The 22,040-nt window shown below is 37.3% G+C and overlaps 1 protein-coding gene and 1 long non-coding RNA gene across 4 annotated transcripts in view; both read right to left on the bottom strand.

Moving 5' to 3' along the window:
• Positions 1-22,040, bottom strand: part of LOC109422692 (putative leucine-rich repeat-containing protein DDB_G0290503) — a 673,760-nt gene that overhangs the window by 635,612 nt on the left and 16,108 nt on the right. The window lies entirely within an intron of this gene.
• On the bottom strand, positions 13,782-17,039 carry LOC134290055 (uncharacterized). 2 transcript variants are annotated; one of them, XR_009998823.1, is made up of 3 exons: positions 15,227-17,039; positions 14,316-15,154; positions 13,782-14,243 (listed from the first exon to the last, which is right to left on the bottom strand). It is a non-coding gene; the product is annotated as an uncharacterized LOC134290055 (long non-coding RNA). The 2 variants fall into 2 exon arrangements; XR_009998822.1 differs by having other exon boundaries at positions 14,316-17,039.

Genomic DNA, 22,040 nt, shown 5'->3' with positions numbered 1-22,040 from the left:
TCTCCCAAGTTGTATGGTGATGCAAAAACATTTCATGTTGTATTTGGTCTCTACTTTCAAAAATAAAGTTAGGCAAATTTGGTTTTCATCAGAGTTTGGAATAACTGATTAGGTTCACCAAGTTCTCCCAAGTTGCATGGTGATGCAAAACCATTTCATGTTATATTTGTTCTCGACTTCCAAAAATAAAGTTCGATAAATTTGGTTTTCATCAGAGTTTGAAATAACTGATTAGGTTCACCAACTTCTCCCAAGCAGCATGGTGATGCAAATCATTTCATGTTGAATTTGGTCTCTACTTTCAAAAATAAAGTTCGACAAATTTGGTTTTCATCAGAGTTTGTAATAACTTATTAGGTTCACCAAGTTCTCCCAAGTTGCATGGTGATGTAAAACATTTCATGTTGTATTTGGTCTCTACTTTCAAAAATAAAGTTAAGCAAATTTGGTTTTCATCAGAGTTTGTAATAACTTATTAGGTTCACCAACTTCTCCCAAGCAGCATGGTGATGCAAAACATTTCATGTTGAATTTGGTCTCTTCTTTCAAAAATAAAGTTCGATAAATTTGGTTTTCATCAGAGTTTGAAATTACTGATTAGGTTCACCAAGTTCTCCCAAGTTGCATGGTGATGCAAAAACATTTCATGTTGTATTTGGTCTCTACTTTCAAAAATAAAGTTAGGCAAATTTGGTTTTCATCAGAGTTTGGAATAACTGATTAGGTTCACCAAGTTCTCCCAAGTTGCATGGTGATGCAAAACCATTTCATGTTATATTTGTTCTCGACTTCCAAAAATAAAGTTCGATAAATTTGGTTTTCATCAGAGTTTGAAATAACTGATTAGGTTCACCAACTTCTCCCAAGCAGCATGGTGATGCAAAACATTTCATGTTGAATTTGGTCTCTACTTTCAAAAATAAAGTTCGACAAATTTGGTTTTCATCAGAGTTTGGAATAACTGATTAGGTTCACCAAGTTCTCCCAAGTTGCATGGTGATGCAAAACATTTCATGTTGAATTTGGTCTCTTCTTTCAAAAATAAAGTTCGATAAATTTGGTTTTCATCAGAGTTTGAAATTACTGATTAGGTTCACCAAGTTCTCCCAAGTTGCATGGTGATGCAAAAACATTTCATGTTGTATTTGGTCTCTACTTTCAAAAATAAAGTTAGGCAAATTTGGTTTTCATCAGAGTTTGGAATAACTGATTAGGTTCACCAAGTTCTCCCAAGTTGCATGGTGATGCAAAAACATTTCATGTTGTATTTGGTCTCGACTTCCAAAAATAAAGTTCGATAAATTTGGTTTTCATCAGAGTTTGAAATAACTGATTAGGTTCACCAACTTCTCCCAAGCAGCATGGTGATGCAAAACATTTCATGTTGAATTTGGTCTCTACTTTCAAAAATAAAGTTCGACAAATTTGGTTTTCATCAGAGTTTGGAATAACTGATTAGGTTCACCAAGTTCTCCCAAGTTGCATGGTGATGCAAAACATTTCATGTTGAATTTGGTCTCTACTTTCAAAAATAAAGTTTGATAAATTTGGTTTTCATCAGAGTTTGAAATAACTGATTAGGTTCACCAAGTTCTCCCAAGTTGCATGGTGATGTAAAACATTCCATGTTGTATTTGGTCTCTACTTTCAAAAATAAAGTTAGGCAAATTTGGTTTTCATCAGAGTTTGTAATAACTGATTAGGTTGACCAAGTTCTCCCAAGTTGTATGGTGATGCAAAAACATTTCATGTTGTATTTGGTCTCTACTTTCAAAAATAAAGTTAGGCAAATTTGGTTTTCATCAGAGTTTGGAATTACTGATTAGGTTCACCAAGTTCTCCCAAGTTGCATGGTGATGCAAAACCATTTCATGTTATATTTGTTCTCGACTTCCAAAAATAAAGTTCGATAAATTTGGTTTTCATCAGAGTTTGAAATAACTGATTAGGTTCACCAACTTCTCCCAAGCAGCATGGTGATGCAAATCATTTCATGTTGAATTTGGTCTCTACTTTCAAAAATAAAGTTCGACAAATTTGGTTTTCATCAGAGTTTGTAATAACTTATTAGGTTCACCAAGTTCTCCCAAGTTGCATGGTGATGTAAAACATTTCATGTTGTATTTGGTCTCTACTTTCAAAAATAAAGTTAAGCAAATTTGGTTTTCATCAGAGTTTGTAATAACTTATTAGGTTCACCAACTTCTCCCAAGCAGCATGGTGATGCAAAACATTTCATGTTGAATTTGGTCTCTTCTTTCAAAAATAAAGTTCGATAAATTTGGTTTTCATCAGAGTTTGAAATTACTGATTAGGTTCACCAAGTTCTCCCAAGTTGCATGGTGATGCAAAAACATTTCATGTTGTATTTGGTCTCTACTTTCAAAAATAAAGTTAGGCAAATTTGGTTTTCATCAGAGTTTGGAATAACTGATTAGGTTCACCAAGTTCTCCCAAGTTGCATGGTGATGCAAAACCATTTCATGTTATATTTGTTCTCGACTTCCAAAAATAAAGTTCGATAAATTTGGTTTTCATCAGAGTTTGAAATAACTGATTAGGTTCACCAACTTCTCCCAAGCAGCATGGTGATGCAAAACATTTCATGTTGAATTTGGTCTCTACTTTCAAAAATAAAGTTCGACAAATTTGGTTTTCATCAGAGTTTGGAATAACTGATTAGGTTCACCAAGTTCTCCCAAGTTGCATGGTGATGCAAAACATTTCATGTTGAATTTGGTCTCTTCTTTCAAAAATAAAGTTCGATAAATTTGGTTTTCATCAGAGTTTGAAATTACTGATTAGGTTCACCAAGTTCTCCCAAGTTGCATGGTGATGCAAAAACATTTCATGTTGTATTTGGTCTCTACTTTCAAAAATAAAGTTAGGCAAATTTGGTTTTCATCAGAGTTTGGAATAACTGATTAGGTTCACCAAGTTCTCCCAAGTTGCATGGTGATGCAAAAACATTTCATGTTGTATTTGGTCTCGACTTCCAAAAATAAAGTTCGATAAATTTGGTTTTCATCAGAGTTTGAAATAACTGATTAGGTTCACCAACTTCTCCCAAGCAGCATGGTGATGCAAAACATTTCATGTTGAATTTGGTCTCTACTTTCAAAAATAAAGTTCGACAAATTTGGTTTTCATCAGAGTTTGGAATAACTGATTAGGTTCACCAAGTTCTCCCAAGTTGCATGGTGATGCAAAACATTTCATGTTGAATTTGGTCTCTACTTTCAAAAATAAAGTTTGATAAATTTGGTTTTCATCAGAGTTTGAAATAACTGATTAGGTTCACCAAGTTCTCCCAAGTTGCATGGTGATGTAAAACATTCCATGTTGTATTTGGTCTCTACTTTCAAAAATAAAGTTAGGCAAATTTGGTTTTCATCAGAGTTTGTAATAACTGATTAGGTTGACCAAGTTCTCCCAAGTTGTATGGTGATGCAAAAACATTTCATGTTGTATTTGGTCTCTACTTTCAAAAATAAAGTTAGGCAAATTTGGTTTTCATCAGAGTTTGGAATTACTGATTAGGTTCACCAAGTTCTCCCAAGTTGCATGGTGATGCAAAACCATTTCATGTTATATTTGTTCTCGACTTCCAAAAATAAAGTTCGATAAATTTGGTTTTCATCAGAGTTTGAAATAACTGATTAGGTTCACCAACTTCTCCCAAGCAGCATGGTGATGCAAATCATTTCATGTTGAATTTGGTCTCTACTTTCAAAAATAAAGTTCGACAAATTTGGTTTTCATCAGAGTTTGTAATAACTTATTAGGTTCACCAAGTTCTCCCAAGTTGCATGGTGATGTAAAACATTTCATGTTGTATTTGGTCTCTACTTTCAAAAATAAAGTTAAGCAAATTTGGTTTTCATCAGAGTTTGTAATAACTTATTAGGTTCACCAACTTCTCCCAAGCAGCATGGTGATGCAAAACATTTCATGTTGAATTTGGTCTCTTCTTTCAAAAATAAAGTTCGATAAATTTGGTTTTCATCAGAGTTTGAAATTACTGATTAGGTTCACCAAGTTCTCCCAAGTTGCATGGTGATGCAAAAACATTTCATGTTGTATTTGGTCTCTACTTTCAAAAATAAAGTTAGGCAAATTTGGTTTTCATCAGAGTTTGGAATAACTGATTAGGTTCACCAAGTTCTCCCAAGTTGCATGGTGATGCAAAACCATTTCATGTTATATTTGTTCTCGACTTCCAAAAATAAAGTTCGATAAATTTGGTTTTCATCAGAGTTTGAAATAACTGATTAGGTTCACCAACTTCTCCCAAGCAGCATGGTGATGCAAAACATTTCATGTTGAATTTGGTCTCTACTTTCAAAAATAAAGTTCGACAAATTTGGTTTTCATCAGAGTTTGGAATAACTGATTAGGTTCACCAAGTTCTCCCAAGTTGCATGGTGATGCAAAACATTTCATGTTGAATTTGGTCTCTTCTTTCAAAAATAAAGTTCGATAAATTTGGTTTTCATCAGAGTTTGAAATTACTGATTAGGTTCACCAAGTTCTCCCAAGTTGCATGGTGATGCAAAAACATTTCATGTTGTATTTGGTCTCTACTTTCAAAAATAAAGTTAGGCAAATTTGGTTTTCATCAGAGTTTGGAATAACTGATTAGGTTCACCAAGTTCTCCCAAGTTGCATGGTGATGCAAAAACATTTCATGTTGTATTTGGTCTCGACTTCCAAAAATAAAGTTCGATAAATTTGGTTTTCATCAGAGTTTGAAATAACTGATTAGGTTCACCAACTTCTCCCAAGCAGCATGGTGATGCAAAACATTTCATGTTGAATTTGGTCTCTACTTTCAAAAATAAAGTTCGACAAATTTGGTTTTCATCAGAGTTTGGAATAACTGATTAGGTTCACCAAGTTCTCCCAAGTTGCATGGTGATGCAAAACATTTCATGTTGAATTTGGTCTCTACTTTCAAAAATAAAGTTTGATAAATTTGGTTTTCATCAGAGTTTGAAATAACTGATTAGGTTCACCAAGTTCTCCCAAGTTGCATGGTGATGTAAAACATTCCATGTTGTATTTGGTCTCTACTTTCAAAAATAAAGTTAGGCAAATTTGGTTTTCATCAGAGTTTGTAATAACTGATTAGGTTGACCAAGTTCTCCCAAGTTGCATGGTGATGCAAAACCATTTCATGTTATATTTGTTCTCGACTTCCAAAAATAAAGTTCGATAAATTTGGTTTTCATCAGAGTTTGAAATAACTGATTAGGTTCACCAACTTCTCCCAAGCAGCATGGTGATGCAAATCATTTCATGTTGAATTTGGTCTCTACTTTCAAAAATAAAGTTCGACAAATTTGGTTTTCATCAGAGTTTGTAATAACTTATTAGGTTCACCAAGTTCTCCCAAGTTGCATGGTGATGTAAAACATTTCATGTTGTATTTGGTCTCTACTTTCAAAAATAAAGTTAAGCAAATTTGGTTTTCATCAGAGTTTGTAATAACTTATTAGGTTCACCAACTTCTCCCAAGCAGCATGGTGATGCAAAACATTTCATGTTGAATTTGGTCTCTTCTTTCAAAAATAAAGTTCGATAAATTTGGTTTTCATCAGAGTTTGAAATTACTGATTAGGTTCACCAAGTTCTCCCAAGTTGCATGGTGATGCAAAAACATTTCATGTTGTATTTGGTCTCTACTTTCAAAAATAAAGTTAGGCAAATTTGGTTTTCATCAGAGTTTGGAATAACTGATTAGGTTCACCAAGTTCTCCCAAGTTGCATGGTGATGCAAAACATTTCATGTTGAATTTGGTCTCTACTTTCAAAAATAAAGTTCGATAAATTTGGTTTTCATCAGAGTTTGGAATAACTGATTAGGTTCACCAAGTTCTCCCAAGTTGCATGGTGATGCAAAACATTTCATGTTATATTTGGTCTCGACTTCCAGAAATAAAGTTCGATAAATTTGGTTTGGGCCCATATAGCCGAGGCGGTAAACGCACGGGTATTCAGCATGACCATGCTGAGGGTGACGGGTTCGATTCCCGGTCGGTCCAGGATCTTTTCGTAAAGAAAATTTCCTTGACTTCCTTGGGCATAGAGTATCTTCGTGCCTGCCACACGATATACGCATGCAAAATGGTCATTGGCAGAGGAAGCTCTCAGTTAATTACTGTGGAAGTGCTCATAGAACACTAAGCTGAGAAGCAGGCTTTGTCCCAATGAGGACGTTACGCAAAGAAGAGAGAGAGAGAGAAATTTGGTTTTCATCAGAGTTTGAAATAACTGATTAGGTTCACCAAGTTCTCCCAAGTTGCATGGTGATGCAGAAATATTTCTTGTTGAATTTGGTCTCTACTTTTAAGAAAGAGTTAACTGCCGTGAATCGCATATCAGTCCCATCTTTGCTGGATTTCCTATGCAAATGGGACAGATATGCGATTCACGGCAGTTAATACCCTGCCCTTCGGTTCAGAAAGTGGTATGAGCAAGGTTCTGCCAACTTGGTCGAGGCAGAATTCTTGGGTGAACTAGTCAAGGGTTGTTTGAATATTACAGACGGATAAAACATAACAGAACGTCGAGAAAATGGTTCACCAATTCCTCCGAAGTTGTTTGGTGACGCACAATATCTGTTTTTAAATTAGATCAAATTGCTTTGTACGTGCTTTCCTGTAAATATTAGCAGCTGCCTTCGAAGAATATTGTGCAACATGTATCTGAAATGATTTAAATCAATCGACCGACCGGATTTAAAAGTAGCTGCCTATACTTAAGTCAGTAACCGATAAAGTAAGATACTGATGGTCATTCGAACTAACCTCCAGGGTAGGTAATAAGAAAAATTCGAAAAAAAACGTCGATAAAATTTATTCGATATACAACATGAATATTGTCACAGAACGCTACAATTTGGTAAGGTTCTGAAGCAGCACCATCGACCACCACCGCCGTCATCCCGTCGACAAAAGGCACTTTTTTCCCGGCCTTCTCGCTCCTTGGCCGCGAACCGGTCAGTCATCTGGCGAATCTCGTCCGGTACTTCCTGCACGGCTTCCGTCAAAATTTTTATCAGGTCCGAAGCCACCGCCCAGTCGCTTCGCGAGAAGTTCAGTAAAACTACACTTCGGTCGGCGCAACTTCTCTGGTCCAATATGTGCACGTATTCTTCAATATTCCACGGGAAGTCGTAATTCACAACGTGTGAAATGACTCGATGTCCCTTGTGAGACCACATCCGTCGCGAAAAGGACCCACACATCGCCGGATTTGATGTCCTTCAGTGTCTGGTCACGGTCAGCCTGTTCCCGATCGCCGTGTGAGCTGGTACAATTTATGCCAGACAGAGATCATCGGCCCTCGTTTTCCGGCCGCAAAAGATGACGACATTGTCCTTCCAGTTTGATCGATTCCGATCAGATCTTCGGCTTTGAGTTGCGCCGGCCAAGCCTTAGCCTGCAATGGGTTTGGAATCGGCGCCGTCGGTTTATCCGCATCCTCCAAGGTACGATCCACGACGATTGTATTGTTATCCGCGGCTCGGAACTCATTTGAGTAGTTTGACATTTCTGAATGTAAACATAAGAAGGGGTCCCAGACATTGCTCATTTTCTGAGGTGAAAAAAAAAGATCACCATTTCAGGGTTGCCAAAAGCAGCCAAAAATTACTTCGCATGGTGATTTTTATTTCAAAATGTGGTGAAATTCCCAGTTTTCAAAAATTTGTATGAAAATCAGGAGTGCACATAAAAAAAATCTGAAAATGGTAATAGTCATTAAAAACACGTGTCTTTCGAAGAAAAATATAAAAAAGGGGGGTTAGGTCAGACGGGAATGGTCTATATAAGAAGGATGCGGACTCCAGCATTGTCGGCTACTGCGACGCCGATTGGGGATCCGACCCGGATGAGCGGAAGTCAACCAGCGGTAACATCTTTAGGGTTCATTCAAATATTACGTAACGCTGAAGGGGGAGGGAGGGGGTCTAGTGCTGTGTTACGCTTCATACAAAAAATCGAAATTTCCCATACAAAAGTTGTTACGTGGGGGAGGGAGGGGGTCTAAAATTGTCAAATTTTGCGTTACGTAATATTTGAATGGGCCCTTATAGCACAAGGCGGTGCAATTTCGTGGATGTGCAAAAAGCAACCCACGGTGGCACTATCTACGTGTGAGGCGGAGTACATGTCCGTGTCAGCTGCCGTACAAGAGGCATCATGGTGGCGCGGACTATCAGCCCTATTCAACGGTGGTGGCAAAGCGATCGAGATCCGGTGCGACAACCAAAGCTGCATTGCAATTGCGAAGAACGGTGGATATAATCCACGCACCAAACACATCGACATACGCCATCACTTCATCAAGGACGCTCTCGGCCGTGGCGTTGTGAAACTGACGTACGTTGGAACGGAGGATCAAATCGCCGACGGCCTAACCAAACCACTTCAGCGGACGAAATTCGAGGACAGTCGTAGGATGATGGGAATCTCTGCGGCTTGAGGAGGAGTGTTGAAGTCAATCACAGCAAGCCTTGATAATTCTAGTTATAGATGACATTTTGCTTAATAAATTAGTTCCTTTCTAACCACTACCGAAGACAGACGTCTTAGCTACTCTCTACAGTGGATATCACAATATGGCAGGTTGGAGGGGTTGGTGGTGCACTAGCCATACGGAACTAACTGAAGATACCCAAAAACTAACATTATAACTAATTTCATATCAAGTGAAATTTTTTTTTCGGTGATATTTTCTTAGTCACAATGTGCAGACGCTTTGTAGGTCCCACGGCAAGGTGAAGCAAACAAAGTTGAGACGTTCTTAAGCTGTTTAGGTTCACCATGTCCTCCCACTGCAAGGTGAAGCAGATTAAGTAAAAACGTTCTTAAGCTGTTTTGATTCACCATGTCCTCCCACTGCAAGGTGATGCAGATTAAGTAAAAACGTTCTTTAGCTGTTTTGGTTCACCATGTCCTCCCACTGCAAGGTGATGCAGATTAAGTAAAAACGTTCTTTAGCTGTTTTGGTTCACCATGTCCTCCCACTGCAAGGTGAAGCAGATTAAGTGAAAACGTTCTTAAGCTGTTTTGGTTCACCATGTCCTCCCACTGCAAGGTGATGCAGATTAAGTAAAAACGTTCTTTAGCTGTTTTGGTTCACCATGTCCTCCCACTGCAAGGTGATGCAGATTAAGTAAAAACGTTCTTTAGCTGTTTTGGTTCACCATGTCCTCCCACTGCAAGGTGATGCAGATTAAGTAAAAACGTTCTTTAGCTGTTTTGGTTCACCATGTCCTCCCACTGCAAGGTGAAGCAGATTAAGTGAAAACGTTCTTAAGCTGTTTTGATTCACCATGTCCTCCCACTGCAAGGTGATGCAGATTAAGTAAAAACGTTCTTTAGATGTTTTGGTTCACCATGTCCTCCCACTGCAAGGTGATGCAGATTAAGTAAAAACGTTCTTTAGCTGTTTTGGTTCACCATGTCCTCCCACTGCAAGGTGAAGCAGATTAAGTGAAAACGTTCTTAAGCTGTTTTGATTCACCATGTCCTCCCACTGCAAGGTGATGCAGATTAAGTAAAAACGTTCTTTAGCTGTTTTGGTTCACCATGTCCTCCCACTGCAAGGTGAAGCAGATTAAGTGAAAACGTTCTTAAGCTGTTTTGATTCACCATGTCCTCCCACTGCAAGGTGATGCAGATTAAGTAAAAACGTTCTTTAGCTGTTTTGGTTCACCATGTCCTCCCACTGCAAGGTGATGCAGATTAAGTGAAAACGTTCTTAAGCTGTTTTGATTCACCATGTCCTCCCACTGCAAGGTGATGCAGATTAAGTAAAAACGTTCTTTAGCTGTTTTGGTTCACCATGTCCTCCCACTGCAAGGTGATGCAGATTAAGTAAAAACGTTCTTTAGCTGTTTTGGTTCACCATGTCCTCCCACTGCAAGGTGATGCAGATTAAGTAAAAACGTTCTTTAGCTGTTTTGGTTCACCATGTCCTCCCACTGCAAGGTGAAGCAGATTAAGTGAAAACGTTCTTAAGCTGTTTTGATTCACCATGTCCTCCCACTGCAAGGTGATGCAGATTAAGTAAAAACGTTATTTAGCTGTTTTGGTTCACCATGTCCTCCCACTGCAAGGTGATGCAGATTAAGTGAAAACGTTCTTAAGCTGTTTTGATTCACCATGTCCTCCCACTGCAAGGTGATGCAGATTAAGTAAAAACGTTCTTTAGCTGTTTTGGTTCACCATGTCCTCCCACTGCAAGGTGATGCAGATTAAGTAAAAACGTTCTTTAGCTGTTTTGGTTCACCATGTCCTCCCACTGCAAGGTGAAGCAGATTAAGTGAAAACGTTCTTAAGCTGTTTTGATTCACCATGTCCTCCCACTGCAAGGTGATGCAGATTAAGTAAAAACGTTCTTAAGCTGTTTTGGTTCACCATGTCCTCCCACTGCAAGGTGAAGCAGATTAAGTAAAAACGTTCTTTAGCTGTTTTGGTTCACCATGTCCTCCCACTGCAAGGTGAAGCAGATTAAGTGAAAACGTTCTTAAGCTGTTTTGGTTCACCATGTCCTCCCACTGCAAGGTGAAGCAGATTAAGTGAAAACGTTCTTAAGCTGTTTTGATTCACCATGTCCTCCCACTGCAAGGTGATGCAGATTAAGTAAAAACGTTCTTAAGCTGTTTTGGTTCACCATGTCCTCCCACTGCAAGGTGAAGCAGATTAAGTGAAAACGTTCTTAAGCTGTTTTGATTCACCATGTCCTCCCACTGCAAGGTGATGCAGATTAAGTAAAAACGTTCTTAAGCTGTTTTGGTTCACCATGTCCTCCCACTGCAAGGTGAAGCAGATTAAGTGAAAACGTTCTTAAGCTGTTTTGATTCACCATGTCCTCCCACTGCAAGGTGATGCAGATTAAGTAAAAACGTTCTTTAGCTGTTTTGGTTCACCATGTCCTCCCACTGCAAGGTGATGCAGATTAAGTAAAAACGTTCTTTAGCTGTTTTGGTTCACCATGTCCTCCCACTGCAAGGTGAAGCAGATTAAGTGAAAACGTTCTTAAGCTGTTTTGATTCACCATGTCCTCCCACTGCAAGGTGAAGCAGATTAAGTGAAAACGTTCTTAAGCTGTTTTGGTTCACCATGTCCTCCCACTGCAAGGTGAAGCAGATTAAGTGAAAACGTTCTTAAGCTGTTTTGATTCACCATGTCCTCCCACTGCAAGGTGATGCAGATTAAGTAAAAACGTTCTTAAGCTGTTTTGGTTCACCATGTCCTCCCACTGCAAGGTGAAGCAGATTAAGTGAAAACGTTCTTAAGCTGTTTTGGTTCACCATGTCCTCCCACTGCAAGGTGAAGCAGATTAAGTGAAAACGTTCTTAAGCTGTTTTGATTCACCATGTCCTCCCACTGCAAGGTGATGCAGATTAAGTAAAAACGTTCTTAAGCTGTTTTGGTTCACCATGTCCTCCCACTGCAAGGTGAAGCAGATTAAGTGAAAACGTTCTTAAGCTGTTTTGGTTCACCATGTCCTCCCACTGCAAGGTGAAGCAGATTAAGTGAAAACGTTCTTAAGCTGTTTTGATTCACCATGTCCTCCCACTGCAAGGTGATGCAGATTAAGTAAAAACGTTCTTAAGCTGTTTTGGTTCACCATGTCCTCCCACTGCAAGGTGAAGCAGATTAAGTGAAAACGTTCTTAAGCTGTTTTGATTCACCATGTCCTCCCACTGCAAGGTGATGCAGATTAAGTAAAAACGTTCTTTAGCTGTTTTGGTTCACCATGTCCTCCCACTGCAAGGTGATGCAGATTAAGTAAAAACGTTCTTTAGCTGTTTTGGTTCACCATGTCCTCCCACTGCAAGGTGAAGCAGATTAAGTGAAAACGTTCTTAAGCTGTTTTGATTCACCATGTCCTCCCACTGCAAGGTGATGCAGATTAAGTAAAAACGTTCTTTAGCTGTTTTGGTTCACCATGTCCTCCCACTGCAAGGTGAAGCAGATTAAGTGAAAACGTTCTTAAGCTGTTTTGATTCACCATGTCCTCCCACTGCAAGGTGATGCAGATTAAGTAAAAACGTTCTTTAGCTGTTTTGGTTCACCATGTCCTCCCACTGCAAGGTGATGCAGATTAAGTGAAAACGTTCTTAAGCTGTTTTGATTCACCATGTCCTCCCACTGCAAGGTGATGCAGATTAAGTAAAAACGTTCTTTAGCTGTTTTGGTTCACCATGTCCTCCCACTGCAAGGTGATGCAGATTAAGTAAAAACGTTCTTTAGCTGTTTTGGTTCACCATGTCCTCCCACTGCAAGGTGATGCAGATTAAGTAAAAACGTTCTTTAGCTGTTTTGGTTCACCATGTCCTCCCACTGCAAGGTGAAGCAGATTAAGTGAAAACGTTCTTAAGCTGTTTTGATTCACCATGTCCTCCCACTGCAAGGTGATGCAGATTAAGTAAAAACGTTCTTTAGATGTTTTGGTTCACCATGTCCTCCCACTGCAAGGTGAAGCAGATTAAGTAAAAACGTTCTTTAGCTGTTTTGGTTCACCATGTCCTCCCACTGCAAGGTGAAGCAGATTAAGTGAAAACGTTCTTAAGCTGTTTTGGTTCACCATGTCCTCCCACTGCAAGGTGAAGCAGATTAAGTGAAAACGTTCTTAAGCTGTTTTGATTCACCATGTCCTCCCACTGCAAGGTGATGCAGATTAAGTAAAAACGTTCTTAAGCTGTTTTGGTTCACCATGTCCTCCCACTGCAAGGTGAAGCAGATTAAGTGAAAACGTTCTTAAGCTGTTTTGGTTCACCATGTCCTCCCACTGCAAGGTGAAGCAGATTAAGTGAAAACGTTCTTAAGCTGTTTTGGTTCACCATGTCCTCCCACTGCAAGGTGATGCAGATTAAGTAAAAACGTTCTTAAGCTGTTTTGGTTCACCATGTCCTCCCACTGCAAGGTGAAGCAGATTAAGTGAAAACGTTCTTAAGCTGTTTTGGTTCACCATGTCCTCCCACTGCAAGGTGAAGCAGATTAAGTGAAAACGTTCTTAAGCTGTTTTGATTCACCATGTCCTCCCACTGCAAGGTGAAGCAGATTAAGTAAAAACGTTCTTTAGCTGTTTTGGTTCACCATGTCCTCCCACTGCAAGGTGAAGCAGATTAAGTGAAAACGTTCTTAAGCTGTTTTGGTTCACCATGTCCTCCCACTGCAAGGTGAAGCAGATTAAGTGAAAACGTTCTTAAGCTGTTTTGATTCACCATGTCCTCCCACTGCAAGGTGATGCAGATTAAGTAAAAACGTTCTTAAGCTGTTTTGGTTCACCATGTCCTCCCACTGCAAGGTGAAGCAGATTAAGTAAAAACGTGACTACGCCAGTGAAGCAAATAGTTTGGATTTACACGGCGAATCACTTTATTCAAGTCGAAATTACTCACCTCCATATGAAAATCATTTTTTTTTCCTTCTTTTTTTCTTTATTATGCATAGGGAAGAGGAACCATCTCGGCAGGGGTCCTATTTTGGGCACTTTTCTGCTATAACTCAGTCAATTCTGAACCAATAGACACAATTTTTGGAACGTGATGCGATACGTATAGTATCTAGCCGTGTATAAAATTTTAAGTCAATTGGTTTGAGATTAACTGAGTTATAGCAAAGAGTGCCTAAAACACCAGCCACTGCCCAAGTGGTTCGCTACCCTATTTACGCTATTTCAAGTCTCTGTAGTTACAAATTTTACAAATATGTTTTTGTTTTCGAACCAAATCGTGATGAACAAAACCAAGCCAATTTGTAATTTTATAATATATTATATTTGAAAATTTATAGTGGAAATGCAGGGTACTCATTTTGCTTCCGCCGACGCGTTATATTCCACTTTTTGGCTGGCAGCTGCCGACATCTGAGCCATTTTGATTGGCTATATTTTGGCTCCCATTTCCTCCCAAAGGCCTGGTGATGTTCTGGATGCGCTATGAGTGTCATCAACATAGAGATAGCCGCATCGTTTCGGATGGAACCCATTTTTTCTGCGAGTCGGAGTTCTCCTATCCCGGAAGTGTTACAACTTGCGTTGACAACGAGTATTTATCTTTGGTTCCGATACCAGCACCAGCACTACTCATTCCTGTTTCTTCTGGCCGAGATTCCCGATGGCATCCGTTTCACCACAGCATCCACATCATCTCGTGTAATTTTGCATTTGTATTTTCAAGCATGCAGCTCCATTTCAATGATTCCTCTGGAGCCGGACATAGCCTAATGTTCAGAGTTGATTGGGAATATCTGGTATATCAAACATCAAAATTTAATTTCAAAGTAGGTACTTACGCTGGCGTACAGCTAGTCCTTATTCCATTTAGCCAAACTCCTTCTGCCGGTATATTAATCCACATTGCCTTCGAAAACTTTGGAAACGTTTGGTTGGGTGTGCTGAGAGATGTCATCAGCAATGCTGATTCAGCATCAAGATGCCCTATTCGTTCCGGGGAGAGTCAAAATTCCTTTATAGAATCTAGAAATCTCGATTAACGGGTACTGACTGGCCCGTTTTATAAAAAAAAAATCGATCGCGTCGCGCTAAAACAAAACAAGAATTGGATTGTCACTTTGACATTGACTTCTGTCAAACTAAGGGGTCGGACATAAATGAGGCTAACAAACGAAAAGCCCCATATGCCGGCCACAGATGATGCCGTGGTCACCGAAAAATATGCTAGTTGTATATCGTTATCGTTGCTTACACTGAGAGATCAAAGTACTCTTTAAAGAGTAAAAAAGTACCCTTTTCGAGAGTAACTAGGTGAACTCATAAAAAGAGTAAACGGCTTTTACTCTCAAAAGGGTAAACCGCTTGTACGTCAAATCAACGAGTGATTTTTACCCTTTTTCTGGAATGATTTGAAATTATGAAAAGAGTAAAATGTACCCTATTTATTATTTTATGGGGACTTAGTGATTATTAATACAACAAATTAATAATAAATAAGCAACACAAGATTGTTCATGCGAAATATTTATTAATTATAATACTAACATTATTCCTATGGGTTTTGCAAGTCGGACCACGGACCTTTATACCGCAACTGATTGGAGGAAGCCTGCAGATCCAACTTTGATCCAGGTGGAGGGCAGAACCGAGCAGAACCATGCTCGCGGCCTCTGACATCCTAATGAAATAAATAATTCACTAATCAGTTTCTTACTTATTGAATATTAGTTAAATATTTAGTTTTACTTACCCGCAAAAATCAGCAAAATGAAAAACATCACTCTTGGATGCACCTCGAAAAACTTCAACAACATTTTCACTCTTTGAAGAGTACTCGGTAGGAATTCTAAGAAGGGCAAAAATTACCCATTTTAAAAATTCGACAAGTACCCTTTATCTTGACAGTTTCATATACCAGCAAAAAAAGGGTACTTTTTACTCCTTAAAGCGTAATGCCGGATTCGCAGTGTAAACTACCGAGGGGGTAAAAACTCCCGCGAACTACCAAGGGTCCAAAAAAAGTCGGAAGTCCAACTTTGACAAGGCATTTCTCGGCCGTGTTTCAACCGATTTTAAAACTTTTTTTTTGCGATGGAACCGGACAGGTTTCAAGATCATCGTCCATTTAAAAAAATATAAAATAGATACGTCTACCTAAAGTTATTAAGCAAAAGGCACTTCCTAGTTTTTTTAGAGAGTGCATTTTTTTCGCACATTGATCAATAAAACAAAATTTAAAGCGATGACATATGTTTTTTTCGACTCTAAATCATGCGTACAGCTGGAATGAACATGTTTATGCAAAATTAGTGATTTTTCAGTACACTGATAATTTACCTTACTCAAAAAACTGCTAAAATACCCTATTTTTCACATAAAATAAGCAATAAATCAAAATTCAAAGCGTTCACATATAGTTTTTTTGGTCTTAAATTGGCTTCTTTAACGGTGTTGAGATAATTCGATATTCTGAATCTGCATGTCAAACTGAGCCGAAATCCAAATTTTCATGAATTTTGGAGCCCGGGAACCTATTTAAAAATCAATTTGAAGTTTGTATGGGAGCGATTTGTCGAATCACCCCTCGTCGCAGTTTGTACTGGGCGGAACTGTCAAACAGTTGCCCAGCTGTCAAAAGGTGATTTCAAAAAATTTCTTGGGAATAGATTTTAGGTACCAAAATAAGGTTCTAAAAATCTGAAAAAAATCATAGTGGCTCAGAAAAAGGTGCTCTTTCGTATAAAATCAAAAAAACAATATATTTTTCAAAATTTAAAAACCCAATTGTTCGTAGAATTGTACTCGACATTTTTGATGAACAATGAAAATGTTCTAATTACACTCTTATTTTGTTTTACCCGGAAAACTACGAAAATTCCATACTTTTTACACAAAGTAGTCAACAAAACTAAATTTAAAACGATAACATGAAGTTTTCTAGCCTTGAAATGTTCGTAGCAGTTTGGGGGACATACTTGAAGAATAATAGTGATGTTTTCATTACACTCAAATTTTGATTCACTCAAAAATCAACGAAAGTACCACATTTTTCATTCAAAGTGGTTAACAACAATGATGGCTTACAATGCAAAGTAGTATTTTATCTTCAAATTATTCTTGAAATTGTATTGGACGTTCTTGATGAGTAACAGTGATGTTTCCATGACACACTTAATTTATCTTACTCGAAAAGCTACAAAAATATTATAATTTTCATACAAAACAGTTAATAAAACAAAATTTAAAGCCATAACATGTAGTTGTATGGCCTTAAATTTTCCATTGCAATGTACTGGACCTGTTTTTGATAAAATGTTGATGTTCACATTATAGGTACTAATATTTTGTTTTATAAAAAAAAAGTACAAAAATACCACAAAAAAGCGAATAAGCCAAAATGTTAAGTAATGATTTGTAGTTATTCAACTTATGTAGTAATTTAGTGGATTTATTTGAACAATCGTAGTGATTTTTTATTACACTCATTACACACTATTTTATTCCACTCGGAGTACTAGGAAAATACCACATTTTTCACACAAAGTAGTCAACAAATAAAAATATAAGGCAATGCATTCTGGTTTTTTGGCTTGAATGAAAAGAAAAACACTTTGCATGGGAACTAGGCTGAAAACTTGAGAGAACTGGAGAAAGCCAGAAAAAAAACTTCGAAAATGCTCCAGGAAAAAAAAAAGAGTTACCTGAAAAAATATGATAATATTCTAAATGAGTCCTTGGAGAAATTTATCAAACAATCGCTGGAGGAATTTCTGATGAAAACCCAAAGAAATAATACACGGAAACATTTCAAAAGTTTTCTGAAAGAATTCTTCGAGAAATAGAACCCTTAAATAAATTCCGCATGAATCCTTGATTTTTTGAAAATATCGCTGTAGGAATCTCTGGAATATTTTTGAAAGATTTTCGAAAAGAACCCACGACAAAATATTTTGAAAAAATCTTTGAAAGATATCATAAAATTTAAATGCGCCTTTTGGGAAATTTCTGAAAAACAAATGTATATAGAAGAGTTTCTGATGCAATACCGTAAAACGGGGTAGCTTTTATAGTTTTTCAGCAAATTTCCCTAATATATTATTCCATGTATTTTCCTGATTTAATAATTTTAAAACAAGTACTGGTGTCTCAGTTATAATTGCAATGTAAGGATTGGAAAGTTTTGATTGTTTTGGGTGAACAATATTATTTTTTCATATGAGCGAGAATCACATTTTCATTTTGGGGAAACTTTGATAGTGCTCTGACAAACATATTAAATCCCAAAAAAATATTACAGATTGCAACACAAAGAGTATCAGCATGATGGGAAAATCCGTATGAAATATGTTAGGTTAATTTATTGTATCAAAACATGAAGAATTTTATAAAATTATAAATAACAGATTGAGTCAGCACTCCACCTGAGTGAAAATCTCAGTGCTTTTAGCTATCAAAAATAATTATCTGTGTAAAAATATATTTTTTACGGTACATCAACATGTGACTATATGCTGCGCATAGTAAGTACTCTTTATTTGAGTTGTTTTTGATTTTTATAAACAAATTTAGAAAACAACGAGTGTAATTGAAAGATTGTTTATCAAACAAGTCTAGTACTTTTTTACAAATAATTTCATGGCAAAAAAAACTATAATGCATTGACTACAATTTTTATTTGATGACTACTTTGTGTGAAAAATGTGATATTTTCCTAGTAATTTGAGTGATATAAAATATGAGTGTAATAAAAACATCACTAAGGTTGTTCAAATGAATCCACTAAACTACTACGATATATTTAAAGTTGAATCATTGCTTTAAATTTTGGCTTATTCGCTTTTTTGTGGTATTTTCCTACTTTTTTTTATTAAAAAAAATATCAGTGTAATGTTAACATCATCATTTTATCAAAAACAGGTTCAGTGCATTGTAACGGAAAATTTATGGCCATACAACTACATGTTATGGCTTTAAATTTTGTTTAATTGACTGTTTTGTATAAAAATTATAATATTTTTGTAGCTTTTCGAGTAAAATAAATTAAGTGTGTCATGAAAACGTCACTATTACTCATCAAGAACGTCCAGTACGCTTTCACGAATAATTTGAAGATAAAATACTACTTTGCATTATAAGCCATCATTTTTGTTAACCACTTTGCGTGAAAAATGTGGTACTTTCGTTGATTTTTGAGTGAATCGAAATTTGAGTGTAATGAAAACATCACTATTATTCTTCAAGTATGTCCCCCAACCTCCTCCGAACATTTCAAGGCTAGAAAACTTCATGTTATCGTTTTAAATTTAGTTTAGTTGACTACTTTGTGTAAAAAGTATGGAATTTTCGTAGTTTTCCGGGTAAAACAAAATAAGAGTGTAATTAGAACATTTTCATTGTTCATCAAAAATGTCGAGTACAATTCTACGAACAATTTAAGACCAAAAAAACTATATGTCATCGCTTTGAATTTTGATTTATTGCTTATTTTATGTGTAAAATAGGGTATTTTAGCAGTTTTTTGAGTAAGGTAAATTATCAGTGTACTGAAAAATCACTAATTTTGCATAAACATGTTCATTCCAGCTGTACGCATGATTTAGAGTCGAAAAAACCATATGTCATCGCTTTAAATTTTGTTTTATTGATCAATGTGCGCAAAAAATGCGCTCTCTAAAAAAACTAGGAAGTGCCTTTTGCTTAATAACTTTAGGTAGACGCATCTATTTTATATTTTTTTAAATGGACGATGATCTTAAAACCTGTCCGGTTCCATCGCAAAAAAAGTTTTGAAATCGGTTGAAAAACGGCCGAGAAATGCCTTGTCAAAGTTGGACTTCCGACTTTTTTTGGACCCTTGGTAGTTTAGGAGTTAATAAGAATCTTTCGCGACTACATGGATTTGCGAAAGACTAACTGTATTTTTTGCCCGGAAACACTATTCGGATTAATTCAGCATGTTTACAGGACTTATTTTAGTAGGTGTAGAACCTTCAAAGTAAAAATTTCTCAAAAGCTGTTAATTGATCTAACAACAACAGAGGAACAAAATACCATCATAGCGGATACACATGAAATAGCGCATAGAGGTATTTTGGAAAATAAGAACGAAATTTCTAGACGGTTCTTCTTCCCCAATCTCAAACAAAAAGTGAGGAAGTAGGGTACTGGTTCCCTTATTAAGCATGTGGCTCCCATTTTCATCCTACGAAAAACAAAGGATTGAAGCGTTGTTTGTTTTGTTTCTTATTTTTGTATTTTTTGTTAGGAGTGAGCACCCATGACAACAAAAAGAACGGAATCAATCGGTGCCGTATTCGCTTGTTTTCGAATAGGATGAATATGGGAGCGTGAGATTACTGATGGAACACATACCCTACGTCATATTGTGCCAAACTTGCAATAAACAAAAATACGAACGGCATCCATACAAAATACAACATGCGGAAACTCCAATTCCGAAACAGCCGCTAGACATTATACACGTAGACATCTATATTGTCCAGCCAAATCTGTTTCTATCGGTAGTTGACAAATTATCGAGATTTGGAATACTACTTCCTATTAAGTCACGCTGTATCGCGGATATCCGTAAAGCTTTACTCAAATATTTCTCAATGTACGGGAAACCAAAGTGTCGGACAACGAACCCGCACTTAAATCAATCGAGGTGAGAGGATTGTTGTATGATCTCAACATTCAACAGTATTTTACACCTTCAAATTATAGTCAGGTCGATGGGATCGTGGAACGTTTCCACTCCAAAATTGACGAAATATTTAGAACAAACAAGCACAAGTTTGAAGACCTATCCAATAAAGAAAGGTTTTTCATAGCTTGTACACTGTATAATAACAGTATTCATTCATCCACAAAACTTAAGCCTCGCGAAGTGTTTTATGGAATAAAGGATGGTTCAGAAAGACCTTTAGACATGGAGGCCATCATAGAATATCGCGACAAAATCTATGATGAAACTGTGTTAGAGTTGATAAAGACACAGAAAGCGCAACTTAGCTACCACAATGCACTAAGAGAGGATCCTCCAATTTTAGTGCCGGGTACACGGGGATGCTACGGTGATCTGATTTTGTTGCCGCTTATCATGCGCAACCAGAGCACACTAATACCAACATTCACTCAATACAGCAGCGGGGGAAAATAAGGAAAAACGCACTTTGGCGAACAAAGTTTGCAAAAAGAGGTATTGTGTGACTTTTCACAAAGAATTATCACTTTCTGTAGGAACTTTACCTAAACATCGACACTCTCAAATTGAAAATTATCAAATAATGCAACTTTTTCATGATCAACACTTTTATGAGATCTAATGTGATGTGAGCGTTTTGCACCGATATCCCTCGTAAAAAAGGTAAACATTCAAATTTCACGACTGTGTTGGTGAATATTTTGGCTGGAGCATAAATTTATGCTCCACGTAAGGAGGCACAATCCAACCTGTCAAACTCCATAGTGAAAAAATAGGATGCCGTCCCCTTGGCCGGGTACGAGCGTCCTCCAAAGGACGCAAGGCGTAAAATCAAAGACAAAAGATCAGTTCCAACTAATTGAAGTTGCAACTGATCGAACCCAAACATACATTGATATCAATAACAGAAAACTTCATAAAGCCAAACTTCGAAGGCTCAGGAAGTGATGGGACATTATCTCCTTTTACAGATTCGACCATGAATACAGCTGCAAGCGAAAGAATACTCGTCTCGCTGGTTCATATCCAGCTGGTAGAAATAAGGAACCGGATAAGAAGCCGGCGACCTTTAGAGCCAACTCGAGAAGAGGCTCACGCACAAATGACAATCGTGGAACGTCTCTTTGAATTGGCGGCAGGAGCAGCTGTCAATCAATCAATGAGGAGGGAGATAACCAAACCATTGGTTGATCTCGTGGAGGAGATCCGCGACTTATTCGAATGGAATCTCAAACACAATTAAAAAAGGAAATATAATTAATTAACTTTTTATCTGTATAACCGATAACTTCTAGGTACCCAAGATGACGGGCCATCTTATTTCTTAACCAAACATCGACGATACTAATATTCTTTTTATTTTTTAGGTCAGAAAACCACTGAAAGTAAAAGGACTCCTTGCGTTACGAAACTTTCAAAATAAAGATCATCTAAACTTGCAAACAAATATTAAATCAAGTTTTTTTTTAGAGCACACACTAAGGACATGGATACCAACATTTTCTTCATCATAATCTCACTACTTACTTCATTCAAACCGAGTACTACACAATCCATCCGATTAACCAATCTGGCTTTAAATCCCGGAATACTAGCCCTACAGGAAGGTTATAGCTTTCGGAAGCTAGGTGAGCACAAGCTTTTTCATATTATTGATTTAGACAAATACGAGCCTATCTTTAGAAGGCTAAAAATCAATATAATTGGCATAAACTCCTTTGGCAACTATTCAGAAATGACAGATTTACTTTCCACAAAATTGAGCAATACTCAGCAACTTTTCTTCGAACTTAAACCCAAAATTAGGCCCAGGAGAGGGTTGTTCAATTTTATTGGAACAGGAATCAAAACCATTACA

The sequence above is a fragment of the Aedes albopictus genome, chromosome 3 (genome assembly GCF_035046485.1).
Source record: "Aedes albopictus strain Foshan chromosome 3, AalbF5, whole genome shotgun sequence".
Lineage (NCBI taxonomy): Eukaryota > Metazoa > Arthropoda > Insecta > Diptera > Culicidae > Aedes > Aedes albopictus.
This window is presented reverse-complemented; position numbering and strand designations above follow the sequence as displayed.